The 26,074-nt window shown below is 38.5% G+C and overlaps 1 long non-coding RNA gene and 1 gene segment (V, D, J or C); both read left to right on the plus strand.

Annotated features, from left to right (window-relative positions):
- LOC103079551 (T-cell receptor alpha chain C region-like) overlaps positions 1-26,074 on the plus strand; it is a 289,115-nt gene that overhangs the window by 4,106 nt on the left and 258,935 nt on the right.
- The window catches only part of LOC103079364 (uncharacterized), a 211,792-nt gene continuing 185,911 nt past the window's right edge, over positions 194-26,074 (plus strand). The window contains exons 1-2 of the long non-coding RNA XR_456937.1: positions 194-336; positions 3,773-3,779. This is a non-coding gene — a long non-coding RNA (uncharacterized LOC103079364). The remainder of the gene's footprint in view (positions 337-3,772; positions 3,780-26,074) is intronic.

The raw sequence follows: 26,074 nt of genomic DNA on the forward strand, positions 1-26,074 counted from the left end.
CTTTCCCTCCTGTGACACCCAGGGTGGTCCTTTCTCTCCTCTTTCCCACAGGATCCAGTGTGGCCCAGATGGTCACTCAGCCTCAACCAGAAGTGTCTGTGCAAGAGGCAGACACAGTGACCCTGGACTGTACGTATAGCACTAGTAAGAGTGATTATTATTTGTTGTGGTACAAACAGCCTTCCAGCGGGGAGATGATTTTCATTATTGGCCAAGAAGCTTATAAGCAACAGAATGCAACCAACAGTCACTACTCTGTGAACTTCCAGAAAGAAGCCAAATCCTTCAGTCTCAGTATCTCAGACTCCCAGCTGGAGGATGCTGCAATGTATTTCTGCACTTAGAGTGGTCCACAGTGAGATGAGCAACAGAGAGAGACTTACAGAAACCTCAAACCTCAGCATCTACGCAGAGGTTGGGGGCAAGTAGTTGGGGTAAGATGAACATAGAAAAATCATTGACTTCTCTGGAGAAAAAAAATACTATTCTATCTGCCTATAAGAAACACAGAAATGATGGTATAAGCTGGAATTCTCAAAATAGTAATAAAAATAATGGAGATACACAATGCTATATAGTTTTGTAAAGTACATTCACATGTATTTATTTAATTCTCACAACCCTGTTGTTATATAGGACAGGTCAGATATTCTGTGTCACTGCCATCCAGGGACTCTCATAGCTTGAACTAAACCTGTATTCTCCATCTGCATGCTCCATGATCATATCAAAGTCAACATATCCGAAGTTGAGCTTTTATACTCCCCACAAATCTTATTTTTTATTTTTCCCTCCTCAGCTTTGCTCAGGATTAAGACACACAGTAAATTTCTGAGTTTGAAGAATTTCTCCACCCTCTACCTACCAGCCTAGGCTATCTGATCTGTGTGTGTGTGTGTGTGTGTGTGTGTGTGTGTGTGTGTGTGTGTGTGTGTGTGTGTGTGTGTGCGCGCGCGCGTGCGCCCACGCCTTATTTCTTTCTAATTACAAAACAGGTTGAAAAACTACATCACATTTATCTCATTGTTTCCTGACTGATCTATCAGTCACCCTTCCTGACTTTAACCTAATTTCACCCTGTATTTCTTAAATTTCCTTCACGTACCATTGGTCTGACCTAAGAAGTTGAGGAAAGACAACACTGCCAAATAGGATTTCATGTGCTGCTAGTACTCATCAGCAAATGCAAATTAATTAATTTAAAAAAAACAAGAAGTTTAGCTTCTGGTTACGCTATCATTGCTTCTGGGAGGAGGTGAGCCATCTAAAAGAACCAGGTCTAAAGGTAGGGCCAAGCAGCTACCATCATCAGGGTCACCACCTTACATCCCCTGAGAAATAGGGGATGTCTGGACCTGGAAAGGATTCACCATACTTATGCAAAGCGGAAAAAATAATAAAATAGAAAAAATGATCCAACATTTCTTTGTATGTCCATAATTCCCCCAAAACATAGCTTTTGCTATGAATACCCCTCGTGGAGCATTTAATTCCATCTGCCCACTTCAAGTGAGTGATAAAGTTGGAGCAGATACTCCATGGCTGTATTTAAGTCCAATGAGAGGTTTCCAGAGCTGAGGTTGGAGGTATGTTTAGAATGAGTGATGGAAGTTACTGGATTTGGACGAAACCAAGGGGAGCCAAAGCCAGATTGCTAAAGAATAACTAAAAATAAGCTTTCATAGGAATACTGTTTCATCCCTTAGTTAACAGTACTAGCTCATGGGATTAGGTACCCAGGCTGGAATAGAACCAGAGCTGGTGACATGCAGATGTTCTTTTGGATTTCCTGTGGCTTTTTCACAGCCTTCCTTGAGAGCTCCTCCACTGCCTGCCTTAGGGCCCTAGCCTCATAGCTAAAGGTCCCCTTCTTAGTCCCCTTGAACAGCTTGGAGCCGTCTGGAACACTCCCATTTAGTTTCACATGCTGCAGCCCAAGGGCAAGTTATGCCACCCCTGTTCACCAAATCCCATTCACTCCCACCACTCACTCTAAACATACCCCTTCCAGCCTCAGTTCCTAGAGCATCAGGTCCCAGCCCAGGCTCAGCACCCCAGGCTCTAGCTTGTCTAGAAAAGCAGGTGAGACAACAAACTCAGTGAGGGTATCACCTCTCAAACAAGTCAGATAACTCTAGGCCATTCAAGTTTTACCCTCTCTTTTACACCCCAGGTCCAAGTAGTCACCAAGACTTAACAGACTCAAGCTAGTTATCAAAGCTTACTTCTTTCTGTTCTTGCTTCTAGTGGCATCAGCTCCTCTCATTTGAATTAATAAATGATCATCTACCTCTAATTCATCTATCATCTAGTCTCTCCATCCTCATTTGTGCCCCCTTCAACCACTGCTTCACACAGCCACCAAGTGACCTTCCTACAATAAAAATAAAGTCATTCCTCCTTCAACAAAGCCCTGTTTCCCGTAGAAGAAGACTGTGATTATTCAGAATGTGAGTCCATCAAAGCAGAGACCATCACTGTACCCCAGCACCTTCCATGCCTGACAGGGTAAACAGTCGAGAGCTATCTGCTGAATGGATTAATGGATTAGTAATTCAGCCTCCTTTGTTGCCGCACTCCTATCCTCTCCCACTCTATGCTCTCATCTCATCAGCACATGAAATTATTTCCTGCCTCTATGCCTTTGTGGACTCCGTTCCCTCTGTGTGGAATACCCATCCCCGCTCAGCCACTTCACTGCTGTTCAAGATGTTCCCAAATTTTCCCTCTTCTCCGAATTCTTATCCTGACCCTCTTGCCCAGTTAAAACTGACCACTTCCTCTTTTTAACCCATAACTGAAACCCTAAGAATATTTCTAGTGTAACAAACCTAACACTTTATGGAACTTAAATGTATGTTTTACTTTATTCCAACAAAAATGCACGCTTTACTTGTCGGAAGCTGAGTTTTATTCATTTGAATAGCAATAGTGCCTACAATATTCTTAAATTCACAGGTATAATTTTTTTTTAATTTGGCCAGTGTTATATTGCTAGTTTGTTTTTGTTTTTGTTTTGATTGAGGTAGAGTTGATGTACAATATTATATGTAAGTTTTAGGTCTACAACATTGTGACTCACAATTTTTAAAAGTTGTACTCCATTTATAGTTACTATAAAATATTGGCTATATTCACAGATATGATTTTTTAAAGTTTTTTTGAGTGAAGTTAATTGATGGCGTTTTTCTCATTAAACATGATAAAATAAAAATTCATAACTTTTCTACATTGCCATCTCCTCCACAGTTGTATTTACTAGGGATTCTGAAGTAACTCATAGGAAACAGACTATATGGTATGCAGAAAATTAATAGTAATGACAATATTATATAAATAATAGTAGTAGTAGCTAACACAAATTGTTTATACATGTTCCACATTCTGACAGGTTCACAACATGTATTATTTTATTTAGTAGTTTCAACAAATCAACTCAATGGGATGGGTGAATGGAAGAATGGACTAATGAAAACACAGGCAGGAATAAAGGAGATTTATATAGTAGGATAGCAAATTTACACTGTACTTAGTTACATATAGAAAGATATGTAAAGAAGAAAGTTTCTCTAATGATCTTTCCCATTAACCAACCCATCCACTAAGTCGTTATGAAACTTAAACTTTGAAACTTGCAATTAACAATACCTCAGTTTCTTCAGGTTTAAAGAGTTCCTTTCAGGTGTCAATGTTTTTAAATATTCAGTCTATTTAAAGTTCAACTCCGCGTCAGGGCTGATTTAAAGTCTGTTGGATGACTCAATCTCTTTAGGTGCTTTGTTTGAAGTTCCACCACCTTAACCTCCCCTTCCCCAGGATGACATCTGGGTAATAAGGGGAAATAATTGAGTGTCAGTTGAGGAGGGAAAAAAAGGCTTAAATCCATGCACTGCTTTCTGGATCCTTTGGTCTATGTAGCTGAGTAGACAGTCTGGTCTTCTCCATGGGTAGGTAACTCATTAGGTGTGGGTTACCCCACCTGGGCTTTTGAGATGTGCTCCACTCTCCAAGATTCCTGTGCTCTCATATTTATCTACATGTTTCTAACCTATCCTCACCCCATGAGTTAATCTGTCTTTCACATGGGAGGGAAAGGACAAGGGTCCCAACATCTGATTTCCTTGCTCTGCCTCCATCTTCCTTTTTCTTTGATCAGTCTCCCGAGACCAATAAAATTGACATTCCTATCTCACCTACACCTTCCTGTCACCTTTTCCTTACATAAAAACTCTACTATCAAGTCTAACAGGCCTTACTTATAACATATTGAAAGATATGATGAAATAATTTAGAAAAAAATTTACCTTTGAACGAACCAGTTATCCAAGACAATTCTCTTGCTGAGAAGTCAAAAATCCAAATTAAATGTCAGAACTAAATGACGAAATGAACTATTTTCATTCCTTTGGGAATAATCTAATCTCCCCTCCCCACTCAAAACAGATAGAAAGAATATAAATAAGGTTATGTGCCTGGAAATGTAAAAGAAAAAATATTATGTTTCAAAAATATATTCCCAATTACATGGAGAGAGAGGAAACAATTTATGTACCCAAGAGTACAACATGTGAAAATCACCATGGGTATTTTCAAAGAAGACAAGACTTTTAAAAGTATAAAAATTAAGAAAATGAAAGATAAGCCACAGACTGGGGGAAAATATTTGCAAAACATGTATCTAGTAAAAGAGTGGTATCCAAAATATACAAAGAGCTCAAACTCAACAATAAGAAAATAAAAAGCCCAATTAAAAAATGGCCAAAAGATACGAACAAACATCTTACCGAAGAAGTTATACAAATGTCAAATAAACGTATGAAAGCATTATATATTGATATAATTAGGGAACTTCAAATTAAATCAACAGTGAGATACCACGACACACCTACTAGAATGAGTAAAATCCAAAATACTGACAACACCAAATGCTAGTGAAGATGTGGTGCAGCAGGAACTCTCATTCATTGCTGGTGGGAATGCAATATGGTATGGCCGCTTTGGAAAACAGTTTGGCAGTTTCAAACAAGACTAAACATAATTTTATCATGATTCAGCAATACAGCTCCTTGGTATTTACCCAAATGAGTTGAAAATTACATTCATACAAAAACCTGCACACAAATGTTTATAGCAGCTTTATTTGCATTTGCTAAAACTTGGAAGCAACCAAAGACAAAAAATCCAATTAAAAATGGACAGAGGAGAAATGTCTATTTCGATCTTCTGCCCGTTGTTTGATTGGGTTATTTGTTTTTTTGACACTGAGCTACATGAGCTGTTTGTCTGTTTGTATATTTTGCAGATCAATCCCTTGTCGGTTGCTTCATCTGCAAATATTTTCTCCCATTCTGAGGGTTGTCTTTTCATTTTGTTTATGGTTTCCTTTGCTGTGCAAAAGCTTTTAGGTTTCATTAGGTCGCATTAGTTTATTTTTGTTTTTATTTTCATTACTCTAGGAGGTGGGTCAAAAAAGGTCTTGCTGCAATTTATGTCAAAGAGTGTTCTGCCTATTTTTTCCTCTAAGAGTTTTATAGTATACGGCTTTACATTTAGGTCTTTAATCCACTTGGAGTTTATTTTTGTGTATGGTGTTAGAGAGTGTTCTGATTTCATGCCCAGCACCACTTATTGAAGAGGCTGTCTTTTCTCCATTGTATATTCTTGCCTACTTTGTCATAGATTAGGTGACCATACAGATGGACAAAAAGCACATGAAAAGATGCACAACATCACTAATTATTAGAGAAATGCAAATCAAAACTACAGTGAGCTATCACCTCACACCGGTCAGAATGGCCATCATCAAAAAATCTACAAACAATAAATGGAGCGGGTGTGGAAAAAATGGAACCCTCCTACACTGTTGGTGGGAATGTAAACTGGTACAGCCACTATGGAAATCAGTATGGAGGTTCTTTAAAAAACTAAAACTAGAGCTACCATATGATCCAGCAATCCTACTCGTGGACATATATCCGGAGAAAACCATAATTTGAAAAGATACATGCACCCCAATGTTCATTGCAGCACTATTCACAATAGCCAGGACATGGAAGCAACCTAAATGTCCATCAACAGAGGAAAGGATAAAGAAGATGTGATAAATATATACAATGAAATATTACTCAGCTATAAAAAAATGGAATAATTCCATGTGCAGTAACATGGATGGACCTAGAGACTGTCATACTAAGTGAAGTAAGTCAGACAGAGAATGACAAATATCATATGACATCGCTTATATGTGGAATCTAAAAAAAGGGTACAAATGAACTTATCTACAAAACAGAAATAGAATTACAGATGTAGAAAACAAACTTATGGTTACTGGGGGTAAGAGGGGGAGGGATAAATTGGAAGATTGGGATTGACATATACACAATACTATATGTAAGATAGATAGCTGATAAGGACCTAGTGTATAGCAAGAGAACTCCACTCAGTACTCTGTAATGGCCTATATGGGAAAAGAATCTGAAAAAGAGTGGATGTATGCATATGTGTAACTGATTCACTTTGCTGTACACCTGAAACTAACACAACATTGTAAATCAACTATACTCCAATAAAAAAAAAATTTTAATGGACAGAGAAACTGAATAGACATTTTTCCAAAGAAGGCATGCAATGGCCAAAAGGCACATGAACATGTGCTCAGTACCACTAATCATCAGAAAAATGCAAATCAAAACCACAATGAAATGTCACCCCACACCTATTAGAATGGCTGTCATCTAAAAGACAAGACATAAGTGTTGGTTAGGTTGTGGAGAAAAGGGAACCCCTTATGCACTGTTGGTGGGAATGTAAATTGGTGCACTCACTATGGAAAACAATGTAGAGGCTCTTCAAAAAATAAAAATAGGATTACCATCGGATCCAGCAACCCCACTCCTGGGCACATATACAAACAAAATGAAAACGATATCAAGGAAATATCTGCACTCCCATATTTATGGTAGCATTATTCACAATAGCCAAGATATGGAAAGAACCTAAGTGTCCATCCTTAGTTGCTTGGATAAAGGAGAAGTTGAATATATGTACGATGGAATATGATTCAGCCATGAGAAAGAAAGAAATCCTGCCATTTGCGACAACATGGATAGGCCTGGAGAGCATCGTGTAAGTGAAATAAGCCAGAAAAGACAAATACAGCATGGTATCACTGATATGTGGAATCTAAAAGGAAAAAAATGTCAAAATTTTTTGTGTGACTTTTTTGTTTGTTCTCCTACAGAGAGTAGGAAAGTGGTTGCCAGGGCTGAGTTGTGGAGGAAATAGGAAGAGGTTGGTAAAGGGTACAAAATTTCAGCTATAAGATGAATAAAGTCTGAAGATTTAACGTAAAGCATGGTGACCACAGTTGATAACATTGTGTAATTGAAATGTGCTAAGAAAATAGAACTTAAATGTTCTCAGCAAGAAAAAGAGATAAATATGTGAGGTCATGAATGTGTTAATCAACTAGATAAGGTGAATCCTTTCAGAATATCTACCTATACATAAATCACCACGATGTGCACTTTAAATATCTTAAAATTTTATATGTCAGTTGTATCTAAGAAAGGCTGAAAAAAAGCAATGTACTAGTAAAGATACCACCATAAAATGTAGACACTCAGTATTTTTATCACAGCTATGTTTTGAGGGGAAAGACTTAGAGAAAATGGAAGTTCTGAGGGTCACCCCTCCTGTCTGTCACAGTGCTCAGTGACAGAGCCCCAGAGGTGCTGGTGCTTGGAATGTATGAAAAACTACATTGGTTGCTGAAACAAAACTAACACAAAATCAGGAAAACAGGATCAAGGTAGATTTGGGTGAGAGGCTCAGGAGAGAGAAAGAACTATGATGAGGAAATTGAGACCTCACTGGATTTTACAAGCACAGTTTTGCTGTGGGGCTGACACCAAACTTGTGGTTTCACAGTTGAATTTAGGAAGAGGATGTGGGGCACAGTATCCACAAAATTCTTGGACCTCAACCTTGTGGCTCCTGGGACATGGTTTGGAAAGAGGGATTTTCCAGAGTTCATCACTTGTGTTACTGATTCCTTCCAAGGGGGAGAGGGGGTAGAGGGCAGGTGATGGGGGAGTGGATGCCTCAGGGTCAGGGGTTCTGGGAGATTCCAAGTTCTCTGTGAGCAGGGCAAAAAGGCTCTCAGTATCCCAGGATATCCTCAATATCCCAGGATATTCAAAACAGCCCAATATTTAATCACCTGTTTCGTAAGGGCATAGATCCACCAGAACAGACAGGGGAGGGTCAGATTTCCAGAAGAGATGGTTGGTGGGGACCCCCTGCTATGCTAGGCATTAACTCTTTAGTTGCTGAATCCTGGGTAAATCTGGGTAATGCATAGTAGATACTGGAGGAGAGAACTTTCAGAGGTGACGAATTGCCAATGAGTGTGGAAGTATTTCTATATTTAACAGCCAGTATGGGTCTCACAGCACATACTCATAACATCAACTGTGTGAGGAGTAGTTACTCTGCCTATAATTCATGTGTATTGTCATCGGGTACTTGATTCATTTGTTCCCAGATGTGATTAACTGAGGGAGCTTAATGTACCTTTCCATTCAATATCGTCCTTTAAAAATATAAAATAATTTGGTTAACCAACTTCTTAATTTATGTAATCATCTCAAACAATAAACATTGTTTTAAAAAGATGAACTTCTATGGAATGGTAGTTAATCAGTCATCACTTCAATCCGGACACTGTAGGGGTCAATAATAGAAGACAGTGAATGAGACTCTCCTTCCTTCTTGAAAACTCTTCTTTTTTCTCTGTTCATCCAAACCTTGGACACTCTTCAAGGCAAACCCACGTGTCACCTCTGCTCTAAAGACTTTCCTAACCGTTTGAAATCATGTCAAACTTTCTTTTGACCTACAGGCTACCTTCATTACATTCTGTCCTTTGTTGATCACTGTTTCATATTTATGTTCTTTCATCTCCAACTATATAGGGTTACTAGACTGAACAGAGAACACAGATCATTGCTTTTACTTTCCTTGAGTGCCTTGCAGTACTTTCCAGAGTATTTGGCCATTAAACCCTTAAATGTTACTTGCTGTTGATACTGATGCTATAAAGAGTCTGGGTAAGAGTATAAGTAATGAAAGGTGAAATCAGGGTACAATTCTAGGCATAATTTGGACTTTGAACAAAATATTCTATACTGACTAAACCTATATCTTATGATTTTTTTAAAATTTTGTAGAAAAAGTCCTCAATTAAATAGTTACTGATCAAGCCTCTTCCTAATAAGGAGTATCACTTGTTGAATGAAGAAGAAGCAATATTATTCTAAATTCCAGAAAGTCTCCATATGCCCAAAAGTTAGAAATGCTGGCATATGTCTCTTCTCCAAATCAGAGAATAAGGGAAGTTTTCATGACAATCCTGCCTTCAGGGATCTGGTCTCCTATTCTAAAAATCCCATTAAACTTAAAATTTAAATAACTACATTTGTGTACTTTTTATAATTCGTAAAATGTTTTACAATTCCTCCAATCTGTTACACAGCACATGAACTGTAAAACTGAATCTGCACCTCTGAGTTCCTGGTGTTCTCTGAAACTAATGATTGCCATTTTCTAACAACTTTGTATATATCCAATTGCTGTAGGATACACTATGAGAGATGATGAAGAAGCCATTTCCAATCTCTATTTTAAAATCCTTGTTAAAGTTTCTATTTAGTGTTTTAAATTTTTGTGATCAAGGTTATAAATTTGAGAAATCAAATAGGTAGAATCCTATTGCTAAGATTTAAGTCAGTCTAGAAAAAGTGCCAATGCTAAGAATGGTTATTAGTATATAATTCCTGTAACTGACTAAAATAATACCTAGTAGAAAAAATTTTACATGTACGTTTCTATGGGAGGACTGGAAAAGGGAGGGAGAGTTTCACTTTTTTAAATAGTGTGAGAACTCTAATAATAATAATAATAAATTTGAAATAATAAAGAAAATAATAAAGATTATAGGGTCCTTCCTACCTCCACCAAATGAAAAGATGCATGGATATGATAGTCTACTTCTTTCCTACTTTACAGAGGCAGGGAGGACCTCTTTGGGGATTCATGCAAAAAACTAATTAAAAATAAAATAAATAAAATAAAATACAGGTGTGGCTATGACGAACTCTGTGCTGAGGGACATGAACACCAAGTGAAACCAAAAAGCAGCTTAACTATTGTCCAGTTCAGGGGTTTCCATGAAAAATCAAGGAAAGACAAATTAGCCAAGAATTCTTTTTCTTTCTTTTGAAAGTCCTAATGGAAAAGGGAATCAACCTTGACAGTACAAAAATTAGTGCTAAATGTCATAAGTTGTATGTTTGTGCTTTTTCTTCCTACTGTTCTAGATCAATAGGGTAGAAGTGGCATGTAGCAATCACCTAGGAGTTTAAGACTACAGCCCTCACCCTCAAACCCTGAGAACTACCATAGTTACACTGTTACTGCGGGAGTGTTTCATAACCACAAGGTATATTAAGGTGGTAGAAAGTTTGATTAACCCCATTCCACAGAAATTCATCTTTTTAAAGTAGAGTTGATTGTTTAAGATGGTTACATAATTTAAAAGCTGTTTAAGCAAATAATTCTATTTAGAATAATGAATGTAAAGGTATATCATATGCCCTCAGTTAATAACATCTGGGAACAATGAATCTACTAGGGCACTATCCCACCTGCTGACATCTCACATGAATTTTAGGCAAAGTTAGCTACTAGATACGGAGATGACATTCCCTGAGTATACACTATAAAACCGTTATTGGTTGTTAAAAATGGAAATACCACCATGCTAGTTGGCAACTAGCCATTTCTCAACAGTCCCTTACATGCTCGCTTTCAACCCCTGCCACATTGGCTGTCTTGGTTCCTCTCCCAAGCTTATCCATGACCCAGCAACTAAAGAGTAAATGTTTGGCATAGCTGGGAGTCCCCACCAGGATTCTGTTCTAACACTCTCACTCTCTCCCTACAACCTGTGTCTGCTCTGATATCCATACCAAACAACAAACAGATGATTAAACATTGGGTTAAAAGTTTTTAATATCATCTCTGCCTAGAAGGAAACACAACATATACAATACCATACTATAACAAATAGTCTACTAGGTAAGAGTGAGCTGATGCAGGCTAATGAAGAAACTTTCCTGAGCACACCACTCTCCCAGAATCTTCACCTGTTCACCAACTCAGAAACTCTCTGAACCCTGGCCTTAGGGTTTTATAGAGATTTCTTTGCTTAGATAGGATTGAATAAGTCATTGGCCATTGGCAGTTGATTCAACAGCCCCTGTCCCCTCCCTGGAGGTCAGGGGGGTAGGCCTAAAAGTTCCAACCCTCTAATCACCAGGTTGGCTCCTCTGTCAACTAGACCCCCATCCTTAGGTGCTTTCCAAAAGTCACCTCACTGACATAATATAAGACATCTTTAAGACACTTGCCACAAGAAATACCAAGAGCTTTAGGTGCTCTATGCCAGAAATGGAATGAAGATCAAATATATATTTCTTATTATAAATCAAAATATCACATGTGCTTATATTAAGCTTAGTCTTTGCTTAAGAACTTGGTCACAGTAGAACCTTTAGGTGTTGAGACCGCATTAGTTAATTCCTATGGATATTTTGATTCCTACTAATATGCTTTGCTAACACTGGTAGCCTGCTTTGGTTACTAACAAAACCAGCAGTACGGAAATTTAATGTCCCTTCTCTCTTAACTCAGCTCTTTGTCTCACTTCTCTTTGGAAGCTTCATTCTCTCTGCGACACCAGAAATGGGCACTTTCCACTGACTACAGCAACAGAAGTTTAAACCTCTTGGCAGGAGGAAACACTTTCTGCTTAATGGGGAGGCTGATTCAGATAACCTTCTCTAGAAACTCAGAATTACACTGTTTGATAATTTCTTGCATAGAACATTTGCGATTTCAGAAAGGTGAGTGATGTCACATCTAAAAGTCTTTTGTCCTGTCTTGCTTCATTCAGATTCAGATTTAAGGGGAAACATTGGAGAAGTCACGTGAATTTCCGTGACTGATAATTTTCACCAGTCTATAGAAGATATAAACTTAAAGAATGGTTGGAGGATTAACCATAAACAGACATTGCCAGTAATTCTGCATTGTCATCAAAGCATGTTCATGTTTGTAGGCCAACCAGCACATTAGATTAATGATAGTCAGACTTTTGAAAACTGTAAAACCTTCACACATTTTTAAGATGACTACTAAAATATTTTACAATTATTTTAAATGTTTAAGTAGTTATAAAGGTTATAAATTCTGCTGTATTATAAATATTGACCTTTTCAAATAAAACTCATATAATAGCTTGTATATATATGCAATGAAATCTTAATACCAAAGTTATTTGATATCCATCCACAACCAATTAAAATTCATAAACAAACCCTTCATTAACAATTGAAGGTTTCATATCACTACTTTTTTCCTTACAATAATACTTCCATTCAACTTCTCCTGAAAAACTTAATATATTTTTTCTTTAAGTCTTTTACTGATCACCAAAAATGTCTGCAACAAAAATATGTATGAAATTGAAATTATTTTTTTGTTTCCCCTGATTATATTGCTCTAATTGTTATTTTTTTCTGGATTGATTTGTAAATAAAATTATTAGTAATGCATGTTTGATGAAAACAACTTAAATACATTATAATTTTTAAAGGTTTTTAACATAAAAGGCAAAAAAGGTTTTTGGAAGTGCATTTCTTAATAAAATGACTGAGGTCAGATCTAAGTGCTTTGATTAAATGCTCTACTGACATCGGTAAAAAAAAAAAAAATAGCCCTTTCCTTAATGCTCTCAAACCTCAGAGCAATGCTGCAAAGATTCCATGTAAAGTAAGGACAGTTGTGAAATGAGAGCTAGGAAATGAGAACCACAGTCAGGTTCTCAGACAGATCATTTTTAGGAAAGGGTACATGGAGAAGTCGAGTATCTAGAAATTGATTCCCTTAAAATACCTATCTGTTCCTTAGTTTGAACATCACTACATTAGACTACTCTAAATATTACTGATTCATTCTCAGCCAGTCTTCATTCTGTAACAAGCTTTGAGGAAAATAAGCAGGAAATTTGAAGGATAGTCTTAAGTTTCAGTAAACCTGGTAAATTTTCTAAAACCTGTTTGACATTTCTGGCTTGGAGGAATAACTACTGATGAGTTAGAAAACAATAGGGCCTGAGCTCTTGCATGATACAAAGTCATTTGCATACAAGCCACTTGTACGTGTATCTTTATCTTGGAAAAGGCAGTTTTAAATGCCGTGGTCATTCATTAGCAACCCTGTAAAAGAGAAAGCTGTTCCAATTTTAGGAAAAAAAAAAAGACCATTGCTAGATCTCTTTTTCTCTATCACGCGAGAGCATTTTCTAGTAGACATTTATCTGACACTCTTGAAGAAGGTAACTGTTGTCACAGCATATTTACCTAGCAATCCATAAATCTATATGAGAAAAGGCTCATATGGTTTACACTCGTGTGTTGGAGGTTAACCTACAGAAATAAAAGAGGTGTTACGAGTTCATAGCCTAGAAGAAAAATTAACCCCCAATTGTACCAACTCTACCAATATTTTATTTTGCTATCTGTACATTTATATCTTTTTCCTATAAGCACTTGTGGAATCAGGTCTTTTTATTCATGGTTCTCTCACTAAGAACTTTAATAAAACTTGGACACAGACTCACTCCTAATTTGTGTTATAATTTTGTTTTTTGCACATATAAGGCCATTCTGGCTCTGAAAATCTCAATACCTAAGCTATAAACTCCTGGCTTCATATACATCTAAGACAGGAGATAGATGGGCCCTAAACCAGGCATTTACAACTGGCCTCCCATTTACATTTCATGGGGCAGGAAAAAGTGGGCTTCTGGCCGTATACAACTAGTCTCCTGTTCACATCTCCTGAGACAGGAGATACATGGGCTCCAGGTTAGACATTTAAAACCAGCCTCTTCACAAAAACAGAAATATAGATCAATGGAACAGGATAGAAAGTCCAGAGATAAACCCACACACCTATGGTCAACGAATCTATGACAAAGGAAACAAGGATATACAATGGAGAAACACTGCCTTAAATAAGTGGTGCTGGGAAAACTGGACAGTGACATGTAAAAGAATGAAATTAGAACACTCCCTAACACCACACACAAAAATAAACTCAAAATGGATTAAAGACCTAAATGTAAGACTGGACACTACAAACTCTTAGAGGAAAACATACAAAGAACACTCTGACATAAATCACAGCAAGATCTTTTTTGACCCACCTCCTAGAGTAATGGAAATAAAAACAAAAAAAAACAAATGGGACCTAATGAAACTTAAAAGTTTTGCACAGCAAAGGAAACTATAAACAAGATGAAAAGACAATCCTCAGAATGGGAGAAAATATTTGCAAAAAAATTAATGGACAAAGGATTAATCTAAAAAATATATAAACAGCTCATGCAGCTCAATATTAAAAAAACAAAACAACCCAATAAAAAAATGTGCAGAAGATCTAAATAGACATTTCTCCAAAGAAGACATACAGATGGCCAAGAAGCCCATGAAAAGTTGCTCAACATCACTAATTATTAGAGAAATGCAAATCAAAACTACAATGAGGTATCACCTCACACTGGTCAGAATGGCCATCAACAAAAAATCTACAGACAACAAATGCTGGAGAGGATGTGAAGAAATGGGAACCCTCTTGCACTGTTGGTGTGAATGTGAATTGATACAGTCATGATGGAGAACAGTATGGAGGTTTCTTAAAAAGCTAAAAATAGAATTACCATATGACCCAGCAATCCCACTACTGGGCGTATACCCTGAGAAAACCATAATTCAAAAAGACACATGCACCCCAATGTTCATTGCAGCACTATTTACAATAGCCAGGTCATGGAAGCAACCTAAATGCCCATCGACAGACGAATGGATAAAGAAGATGTGGTACATATATACAATGGAATATTACTCAGCCATAAAAAGGAATGAAATTGGGTCATTTGTAGGGACGTGGATGGACACAGAGATTGTCATACAGAGTGGAGTATGTCAGAAAGAGAAAAACAAATATTGTATATTAACACATATATGTGGAATCTAGAAAAATGGTACAGATGAACTGGTTTGCAAGGCAGAAATAGAGACACAGATGTAGAGAACAAATGTATGGACACCAAGGGGGCAAAGCGGGGGGTGGGGGGGATGAATTGGGAGATTGGGATTGAATATATACACTAATATGTATAAAATAGATAACTAATAATAAGTAAATAAATAAAATCAGCCTCCTGTTTAACTCTCCGAAATGGAAGTAACAACAGAAACAGGGTAAATAGCCAAGCTTTGTCTCCTGTGGACACCTTAAGATAACAGTCATGGCAGGAACAGAGAGGGGCTAAACCTTGTTTGAGTAAAGGATCAAGCGGTTACATATTTCCCATCCTTGGGGCAAGGGTGACATTGCACATGTGCAGAAAGGCTCCTTGGGGGTCAAAAAGGAAGGGGCATAATATGTGATGCTAAGGCTGTCCCATAGACCTCTGGGCTGAAATCCATTTTGGAAAAAAGTTGTGCACGCATTTTGGGGAGGGTCCTAGGGCAGGTCAGGTGTGGAAAAAGAAACCAGATAATTGGCCAAAAGTAAACTAAGACTGGGAAGAACTGCCTGATATAAATGATTTAATGGCCTCTTTCCTGTGCTCCTCTTCATTAGGGAGGATGCCCACACCCTTTCTCTCTGGGTGTGCATCTCTGCCTTGATTCTATCTTAACTAAACAAATTTTCTCTGTGTGCTCTCCCACTTGTTGCTGTGCTACGTCTCTAATAATAAACTTTGTACCTGTTTTTACAGTTTTTGCCTCCGTGAGAAATGCATTTTTCACTGGGGGCAAGAGCCAGGAAGTGTGGTGGCCAGGATTCCTGGTTTTCATCCAGACTACCCAGGTTCAATTCCTGGGCAGGGACTTAAGATCTCGCTTCCTGCCACCACTCACTGCTGCCTCTCTGAGATCACATCTAGGTTGAACCAAAAGGTAACCTGTCATTTTTAATTATGTTGATATTCTGAAATTTAAGAGGCAATCTAACGGACAAAATGTCTTGAAACAGTCCCAGTTATTTTTCAATAGTCTGAATTTAGCCATGAAGACAAACAAAAGTAGGAGATTCATTTACAGTAAAAGTGTCAGATCCCATGGATTGTATACCTTTCTCCACAACCACACAACACATTCTGGCTTTGAACACCAGTTTCACAAAAACAGAATCTACAGACATGGAGAACTTGCGAGAAGGAAATTCACTCAAATCCATATCTTCCTTGAAGGATTTCAGGTTTCTAGGCCAGAGTCACTCCTGAACATAAAAGAAAGCTATCAAATGTCAGCATAAAGTTTTCTCTTACTTGAAATGACTTCACTAATCTTATCCTGATATCCTGGATACAAAGCCCATCTTAACTCACCTAAGGCATGCCAGGAGTATACTTGTCATTAAATAATTCAAAAGCATGGCTTCTACTCAAAATTCTCAGGGTTTTCTCCTACCTTTCTAGCCATCCCTACTTTCTTCTTCCTTTGAATGCTGTACTTTCTCTACCAATTTCTTGAATTCTGGGGCTCCTAATCCCTCTTCTATATTAAATACACACAGGTTCTAGACCATCTCATCAACTCCTAAACTTCAAACACCACTTAACTGTTCTCTACTGACAAACTTGTATCTCTAGCCAAGATCTTTCTCAGTGCAGAGCCAACTCTATGCTTCAACCTCAATATGCCACAGACTGAGATCATTATCTTACCAATCTATAGGTCGTCCTTCTCCAGTGTCCCCATCCTAGTGAAGGAAACCATCATCCATCCAAGGTATTTTCCTCACTATAGCCAGAGCTATCATTTAAAAATGCAAATGCAGTCATTTCACACTCTTGCTTAAATTAATCAATGACTTCCCATTTCCCATTGGACAAAATTCAAAATCACACCAAGGCTCACAAATCCTTCCTTGCTCTGACTTCTCTGGCCTCATTTCCCAACTCTCATCTTCACCATATCGGATTGTGGGCTTACTATCTCCTGTTTGCCTTTCCAGGACCTTGCTCCATCCTTCTACGCTCTGTTCTGTGCCCCAGGTGGCTGACTTGTAGGGACCACATCAATGGGCTCTCTTGCCTTTCTGATTTTTTTGGCCCAAGGGGAGCACCTGCAGAAATCAGAGGGAAGGAGGAGCATAAGGTCAAGGTATATATTCCCCCAGCTTCCTCCCTGTGGGATTGTGGGATTGACATTGACTGACATTGGCCCTCTATCAGAAGGTCAGCGCTTTAAGACAGCCTCTCCAAACAGCTTCTTTATCTGCAGGTTCCCGTGATCACTCTCACCCTTCCATTTAAAGCCCGGAGTGATGCTGGTCCCAGAATATAGCACTATCTCTTACATGTTATACCCTGCTCATACTTTTGTAACTAGTGCCACATCAAGGTCTCCTCAAATTTTGCAATTTTTGTGTACATGAGTTTTTTGCTAGAATCCTGACCAATACTGTCTGCTTTCAGATCCTAAAATGTGCCTGATTTGACTTTAATATTACTTCTTCAGGGAGGACTTTCCTAGCCTCCTTGATTCAAGTATAACCGCCTCCTAAACTCTTACAGCTCCCTGTGCTCTCCAGTCACAACATCCTCCACACTTAGTGGCAATCATTGAATAAGTGTTAATGTCACTATCTCTAATGTGCATTCCACAACATCAAGGACTAAATTTCTGTCTTGCTCATTGTCATAGCCTAAGAGCTCAACCTGGGATCTGGAACACAATGGATTCTCAATAGTTATTTGTTGAATTCATAAAAGAATGAGTGAATGAATGAATGAACCTGCTTTTATTCAAACATAATAATGCATCAGTAAATTATAAAGCAAAATTTGTTGGAAATATAAGGATAATTTGGAAATATATTAATTATGAGATACTTTAATAACTACTTCTCAGAGAGAGAAAGAGGAGGATGGACATGAAAAATAACTTTGCAACATTATATATATATATATATATATATATATATATATATATATGTGTGTGTGTGTGTGTGTGTGCCATATATAGAGGGAAACATTTACCAAAACATGAACATGTATTATGACTCAAAGAAGGAAAGATTCATAAAAGCCACATTCTGTAAACACAATACAATAAAGCTAGAAATTAATAATTAAAAGATAGCTAATAAATGAGTTGGAAGGAAATTAACCACTTTTAATATTCTAAATAATTTCCAGGTCAAATAACTAAAAGTTAAAATTGCAGGTCATTAAATATTAACACTAATGACAGCACTACATATAAAAACCTATGGATTTGTTCAAAGCACTACTCATAAGGAAATGTATAGCCTTAAATACATTTATTAATAAAGAGTCAAAGAAGCCAAATTTCCCATTCAAGGAAAAAATAATAATAATGAGCAAAATAAACTAAAATACAGAAGGGGAAATTCTAATAATAAAAGTAGGAATTAATTTAAAAGCAAAACAAAAATTAGAATTTATAAATAAAGCCAAGAGCTCTATAAAATATGTTAAGAAAAAAGAGAGAAAACACAAATACATATTAAAAATGAGAAAGGTGATATAACCACTTCTAAGGAAGGAATTTTTTAAATCATCAGTTAATACTTTGTGTAAATAGATCTTGATGAAATGAATGATTTTTAGAAATATATAATCTTTTCACTTGAACTTCTAAAGTTTGCTAAAATTTATATTATTTTATAATTCCAAAGTCTGCATCAAATCATAAGGAAAAAAATATCCTGAATTCTGCCTCTTCTACTTTCCTCATGTAACCAGCACACAAATAATCCACATATACCAAGTACCATGTCTCAACTCTCCTGTGTTTCCATTTTTTCAAACAAAATTTTTTCATTCCTACTATTGTGGGCTGAATTGTGTCACTCCAAAATTTATATGTGGAAACCCTAACCCCCAGTACCTCAGACTGTGACTGCATTTGAAGATAGGGCCTTTAACCCAGTGATTAAGTTAAAATGAGGTCATTAGGGTGGACCTTAATCCAATCTGACAGTGTCTGACAGACACTAGGGATGCTCAAACACAGAGGAAAGACCAAGTGAGGACACAATGAGAAGGCAGCCATCTACAAGCCAAGAAAAGAGGCTTGAGTAGAAATCAAACCTGCTGACACCTTGATTTTGGACTTTTGGCCTCCAGAACTGTGAGAAATAAATTTCTGTTGTGTAAATCACCCAGTCTGTGTTACAGAAGTCCTACTTTTACTTTACTTTGTTTTTTGGTTTTTTTTTTTGGTACGTGGGCCTCTCACTGTTGTGGCCTCTCCCGTTGCGGAGCACAGGCTCTGGATGCGTAGGCTCAGCGGCCATGGCTCACAGGCCCAGCCGCTCCACGGCATGTGTGATCTTCCCGGACCGGGGCACGAACCCGTGTCCCCTGCATCAGCAGGCGGACTCTCAACCACTGCGCCACCAGGGAAGTCCGTACTTTTAGTTTACTTTTAACAAACAAATCACCGACCATGTGCCAATCACTAAGCTAAACACCAGGAAATCAAAACTGACTAAGAGAATAAGTCCCTGTTTTCAGGGAGCTCACAGTCTAGAAAAATAAACATATGTGCACACTGATAAAAATTCTATGTGGTACATGTGATAATGCATACTAACATATGTCATTTATTGAGTTTCTGCTCTGTGACAGCACTTTCTATTTATCTAAAATTCTGTACTTTACCTCCAGCTGTCACTTGTCCATTTTCACTTACTGATATATCACTATTATCTCAATTTCAAAACACTTTCCCCATTTAGATCCCTCTTCAAACTTCCCAGTTTCTGTAAATATCACATCCTTCCTTTATTCAGGCTTGAAACTTTCGAGTTTATAGTTGTGCACCAATTCTTGTCAGTTTTTTCTTTTAAGTGCTCTCAGATTCATGCTTTATTTAGAATCCCCAGGACTACAGCCTTACTGAAGTCAGTCCATGCCTCTCAGTTCCTCTCACCAAGTTGAAAGGAATGTTCTCTTTGCTCTCCATTACTGAAGTCTCTTTCTTGCCCTTCCCCCCTACCCCGCCAACTCCCAACCATCCAAAAAGAATAGCTACCCCTTCTTTCTAAAATATTTTTTCACCATATCACTCCACTATTCAAAACCCCCTAACAGTTCCTGTTTTTTTCACAAATATAAGCCCCTTTGACTAGTTTCCAGTGACCTCCATAATCTGCTTCTCCTTTTACCCATCAACCCTCATTCCCAGAGGCTACTTCCCATATTTTCTGTGTTAGACCACTGTAACACTTTCTCACAAACACATCATCCTCACTTCTACCTCCCTATGTTTTTTTTTCTCTCTCTATCTAAACATTATGTATTCCTCAGGTCTCAACTCCTCCAAAGAGTCTGCACTAAGTTCCTGCCACCTGATATAATCTCTCTTTCTCTCTTCTGAATTAGTTAGAGCCTATAACCCAACTCCCAAAATTCACCCCTTTCACTATTAACTTTTGCTCTATGTATATTATTTTCATCTTCCTAACTAACTTACAGTTCCATTAGGACCAAAACTAGATCTTGTGAAATTTTGTAATAGGCCCATCCCATCATTTATACTACTACTTTATACTTAGTGGGTGCTTGGTATGTACTCTTGACTATAATGTCTTTTATTTCTTCAAGTGTCTTTTATTTTCTCCCCAAGTGCTCTCTTCAAGAGAAAAATTCAAGAAAAATCAGTATTGAATGGTCCTATCAGTCTTGGAGAGTTCATGCAGGAAAGGGAATTTCAGTGGGACCTTGCATGAGACGAGGATTGAGTTTAGGGTTTTTAAAGAGAGAGAATTTACATGTAAAAAGCTGTCCACATTGACTGCAGTGAGCGTAATGGGTGAAAAATTACTGTCCCTAATTCTCATGGCAGCCTATTACACACACACAGAAAAAAGCACAGGACATGGCATTAGCTCAGCAATTAGACAGTCATGTTGAATTCCACTCCATTGCATATCAGCTGCATGATCTTTAGCATATTATTTAATGCCTTTAAGCCCCAGTTTCATCTTCTGTAAAATATAGATGTCCTGAGGATTAAATGAGATCATTCATTCACTTAGCATAATGTTTGGTGTACAGTGCAGCTCTATACATATTAGTTATTATTATCACATTTTGTTCTCTTTTTCACAACTTTGTGGAAGAGATATTTGAGAACCTAAAGAAGCTGTGATGCTGTTCTTCAAGAGTTAACATGGTACAGAAAAATGTACACTATGTGTAGGAAGGCAAGATGATTCATAAACGAACCCAGTTCATCCAAAGCAGCTACTCATGTTTAGGGGAGTCCTAAACCTTCCCATCCTCCCAATCTCCCCCTACCAATAATCCACACAGTTGAGATAAACTGATTGTGGTGGCCATCACCACAATTTTGCCCACTCAGAAAAACTCCCTCCTTATAAATAAATAAACTCTAACCATGTGGTCTGAATGGAGGCTGCCATCTTTCTTACATAGCTGCCACGTTAGATACTCCTAAATGACCCAGAGGTGGACGCCTGACCCAGTTGAGCCAATTGTATCACTTATACCCTGCTGCAGTCACAAACTGACCCCCCCTGGAGGAAAACCCAACTCAGACTAAGGCGGGCAAATCCCAGAATTTTAAAATTTGGAATGAAAAAGAGGGATTCTCAGTCTTCTTTGGTGGCTATGCCATGAGATGAACTCCAGCTCATGTCTCCTGACTTGTGGTCTAAGTGAATAAATCTGATGTTCAGAGAAAGATGGAATGAAAGGAGAATCCTTGAAGGATTCAGTTCCATGGCACCCTGGATATCTGAAGCCCATACACATACATATATACATTCTGTACTTGTCTATGTTATAGGAGCCAATACATAATCTGCCTAATTCTCTTCTTGCCTAAGCTTACTTGAATTACATTTCTGTCATTTGACAAATGTCCTAAGTAAATGAGATTTTTAAGGATTAATTTGCTAAGAAATTTTTAGAAACATTTGCTTGCTGGCTTACAAAAAGCAAATTCTACTTGTTTACACAATTCTACGGGTTACTTTCCCAGTAATTTCTCTAAATATCCTGAAGGCGGCACTATTTCCATTCAAAACAAAACAAAACAAAACAAAACAAAACAAACTGTTCTGTCCAAAACATTTTTTTTTAAACAAAAGGGAGGAACTGAGTGAATTGCATGAGATGGTTCTAATTGGTTGGAACATCTGTTGAAATGGTGTTTCTGTAGAGAAAGAAAAAGTTACCATATTTGGGGACCCCTGGCCAGTTTTCAAAACACCTTAATCTGAGTCTTCAGTGAACTGGACCAGAAAAAGAAAAAAAAAAAAAATGAAGAAGCAACTAGCAGCGATTCTGTGGCTTCATCTAAGCTGTGAGTTGAGGGTTTATTGGAAGGGGAACCATGGGGGTCAAGGAATTGTCATAAGGTGTTCAGGGGTGGGGACAAGGTTGAGTGTGACTCATTTGAGCTTCCCTGGGGAGGAACTGGATTATAGGAATAACTGGTGAGCTCCTCCTTCTGAAATGTTCTCTCTGGACAGAGTTAAATGCAGAGGTGAAAGTGGAGCAAAGCCCTCCATCCCTGAGCATCCAGGAGGGAGAAGCCAGTACCATCTACTGCAATCATTCAATCACTGCTTCCGACAGACTGCACTGGTACTGACAGGATCTTGGGAAGAGCCTGGAATCTCTGTTCTTATTGTTGTCAAATGGGGTAGTGAAGCAGAAGGGATAATTAACAGCCTCCCTTGATACCAAAGCCCGTCGCAGCAGCCTGCACATCACGGCCTCCCAGCCTGGCCTCTCTGCCACCTACTTCTGTGCCGTGGATGCACAGGGTTCCTCCAATACTTTCAGTCTGTACCCAAACCTGCAGCTGTGGCTCCAGCCCATCCCCTGCTGCGGGGATTGCAGTTCTGAGGCTTCGTTGACTGTCTTGCCTCTCTTCCTTCAAGAAAAATTCTGAGGTGAATGAAGAAAAAAAATGGTGTTTTAACTTTGATTTTCTTTATTGTGGAAATTTTCTTAAAAGAAAAATGGATTCCGGCGGGGAGAAAACAACCTAAACATGGCTTTTCGAGAATATGAAGTCTCATCTTTTACTGCCTGATAGTCAAAATCCATCAGTCTTCCATTACAGAACAATTTTACATTTAATGCAACTGTCACAAATAATTCCTGTGAAATATGGAACCATTATTTGTTTTATATGAGAACGTAACAGATAGCACTTACCCACGGAGGGGAAAAGAGAATAAATGCTTTATAAAATAATATTCTATGAGAGGCTCCTTACCTAGTTTTTCCTACTAAAATACTGACTGCAGTAGTCAGGTAATACCCATGTGATCTAGAGATCTAGTCACCACAATGTGTGGAGAGATTCTTATTGTAGGACCTTAAAAGAAAATTAAAAGGCTAATTGAAAAAACCTGAACCCACAGTAGTACATGAAAACACCATGCGTATACCTGGTCTACAAACCCAGGATACATGCAAATACTCTCATGTCTCTTTTATTTTTCCAACTAATTGTTAGAGCAACTTACCTGCCAGATAAGCAGGAAGTTCATTCCCTCTTTCTTGAGGCCTTCCCCCTGCCCACTCCTGACCTGTTGAAGAATCCGGGAGACTCAGGCAGTTTGGAAAGGGTTAGTCCATCTCCCACACGACCTCCCAGGTGACTCCTGCCTTGCTTCTTGCTGATGCCCAGTCTTCCCCATGGTCTGAGTAGTAGTGCTAGACCATTGCTGATCCAGGTCCTAAATAGTGACCCCATTCCACTGTCAGCTTGGTTACGGGTGCCTCATGCCTGGGTTCCAAAGGTTTGCAGAACTCTGTGTCCTCTTTTTTGGTAGACACATGGCCATCACCCGAGCTCCAGAAAACCAAAGGATGCTGGGTTCAGGGTGGTTCTGGCATTCCTATTGTGGGCCCTCACAACATCCCTTTTTCCAGCTTCTGGGATCCATACCTAAGTGATAATATCTTTTGTTTTGTGTCTTAGACCCAAGGGCCTGATTACGCTTTCTCTGGAGTGACAGTAGGGTTATGCATGGACCCTCTTAAGGAAAGATACTCTTAGTAACCTCTGAGGATCCTGCAGCCTGTCTATAACCAAGACTGCCTTCAGTGACCCAAGGGTGATTTATTCCCCAAAAGAGACTCTCCAAGGTGACCTAAGCCAGTTTTCTAAGAGAGCCCACCCATAATGATTCCTTTTCTTTTTTAAAAAAAATTTATTTATTTGTTTATTTATTTTTTGGCTGTGTTGGGTCTTGGTTGCTGTGCACGGGCTTTCTCTAGCTGCTTCGAGCGGGGGCTACTCTTCGTTGCACTGCGTGGGCTTCTCATTTCAGTGGCTTCTCCTGTTGCAGAGCACAGGTTCTAGGCACAGGGGCTTCAGTAGCTGTGGCACGTAGGCTCAGCAGCTGTGGCTCATGGGCTCTAGAGCGCAGGCTCAGTAGTTGTGGCGCACAGGCTTAGTTGCTCTGCGGCATGTGGGATCTTCCCGGACCAGGGCTCAAACCCGTGTCCCCTGCATTGGCAGGCAGATTCTTAACCGCGCCACCAGGAAAGTCCCAATACTTCCTTTTCTAAAGGATGCTTGCTCAGTGAATATACAGTAGTTTTCTGGGGTTTTCTTACTGAATAGTAGAACTAACTCAAACATTATCACTCATAGACACTCTGCCGTATGCTTTCGTGGAACAATTTAATAAAACTAAAGAAAATTACATATTAAGTTCTAATCTCCTGGCTAAGTCATTAGTGAAAAGACTTAGTTTAATGGCAAAGAAAGTAGTATCTCCTCTGATACAGCCTAGGTCCTGCTACACCTCTACTTGTCCTGTAATGTTCTCGTCCCAGAACAGTTTGCAATGGGAGTCAGTCCCTCGTTCAAGGACCCTTATGAAACTCCAGAATGTTTCTGGTGTTTGCTTATACACTTTCTGAAAGTCATAATATCAATTCTTTATTGTTTTAAAGGCTTTGCTTCCCTCTAATTACTCTGCAAAAAGTCCGTGCCCATGTTTTTTACGACACAGGAACAGTGGGTGCACCATTCCACAGCTCTGCTCCTTCCTCTGCCAGCAGAGCCTGTGTCCTGAGTCTGGTGGTTTGTTCTGTTCCTCTTTTCTCTGAGTGGTAATGCTGATTAGTGGGCTGCGTTAGTTACTAATTGAAATCCAAGTTCAAATCAGATCCCTCCATGATGCAGAATTATAGATCCCGTGACATGTTTATGAACATCCTCACAGGCCACGAAAGGTCAGGGGTTTTATTTCTTGGCCACAGCATACGCAGTAATGTTGGTATCTGTAACCTGCAATCCATTTTCTTATCACTTAGCAATGTTTAAGGAGCAATGTATGACTACAAATTTTAAAAATATACATTTATTTATTTTGTACATTTAATTTGTAATTACAGCCCTTGGATAAACATTTTAAGACGGAGTTCCAACACAGCAGGGCTACTTGCTCCAAAGGCATCAGTATATATTTCTTAAAATTTTATTTATTTATTTTTTTATACAACAGGTTCTTATTTGTTATTTATTTTATACATATTCGTGTATATATGTCAATCCCAATCACCCAATTCATCCCACCACCCACCCCCGCTTTCCCCCCTTGGTGTCCATACACTTGTTCTCTACATCTGTGTCTCTATTTCTGCCTTGCAAACCAGTTCATCTGTACCATTTTTCTAGATGCCACATATATGCGTTAATATACGATATTTGTTTTTCTCTTTCTGACTTACTTCACTCTGTGTGACAGTCTCTAGGTCCATCCACGTCTCTACAAATGACCCAATTTCTAGTATTACCACCTTTCTGCCCTTTCCTTATATTTTCTCATTTGAACCTCACAGCAAAAGAACATGATTTTTTGTATGTGAATGAGAGGCCGCACTTGGTTTACAGACACAGAGTAG

Source organism: Lipotes vexillifer, unplaced genomic scaffold (assembly GCF_000442215.2).
Source record: "Lipotes vexillifer unplaced genomic scaffold, Lipotes_vexillifer_v1.1 scaffold1093, whole genome shotgun sequence".
Lineage (NCBI taxonomy): Eukaryota > Metazoa > Chordata > Mammalia > Artiodactyla > Lipotidae > Lipotes > Lipotes vexillifer.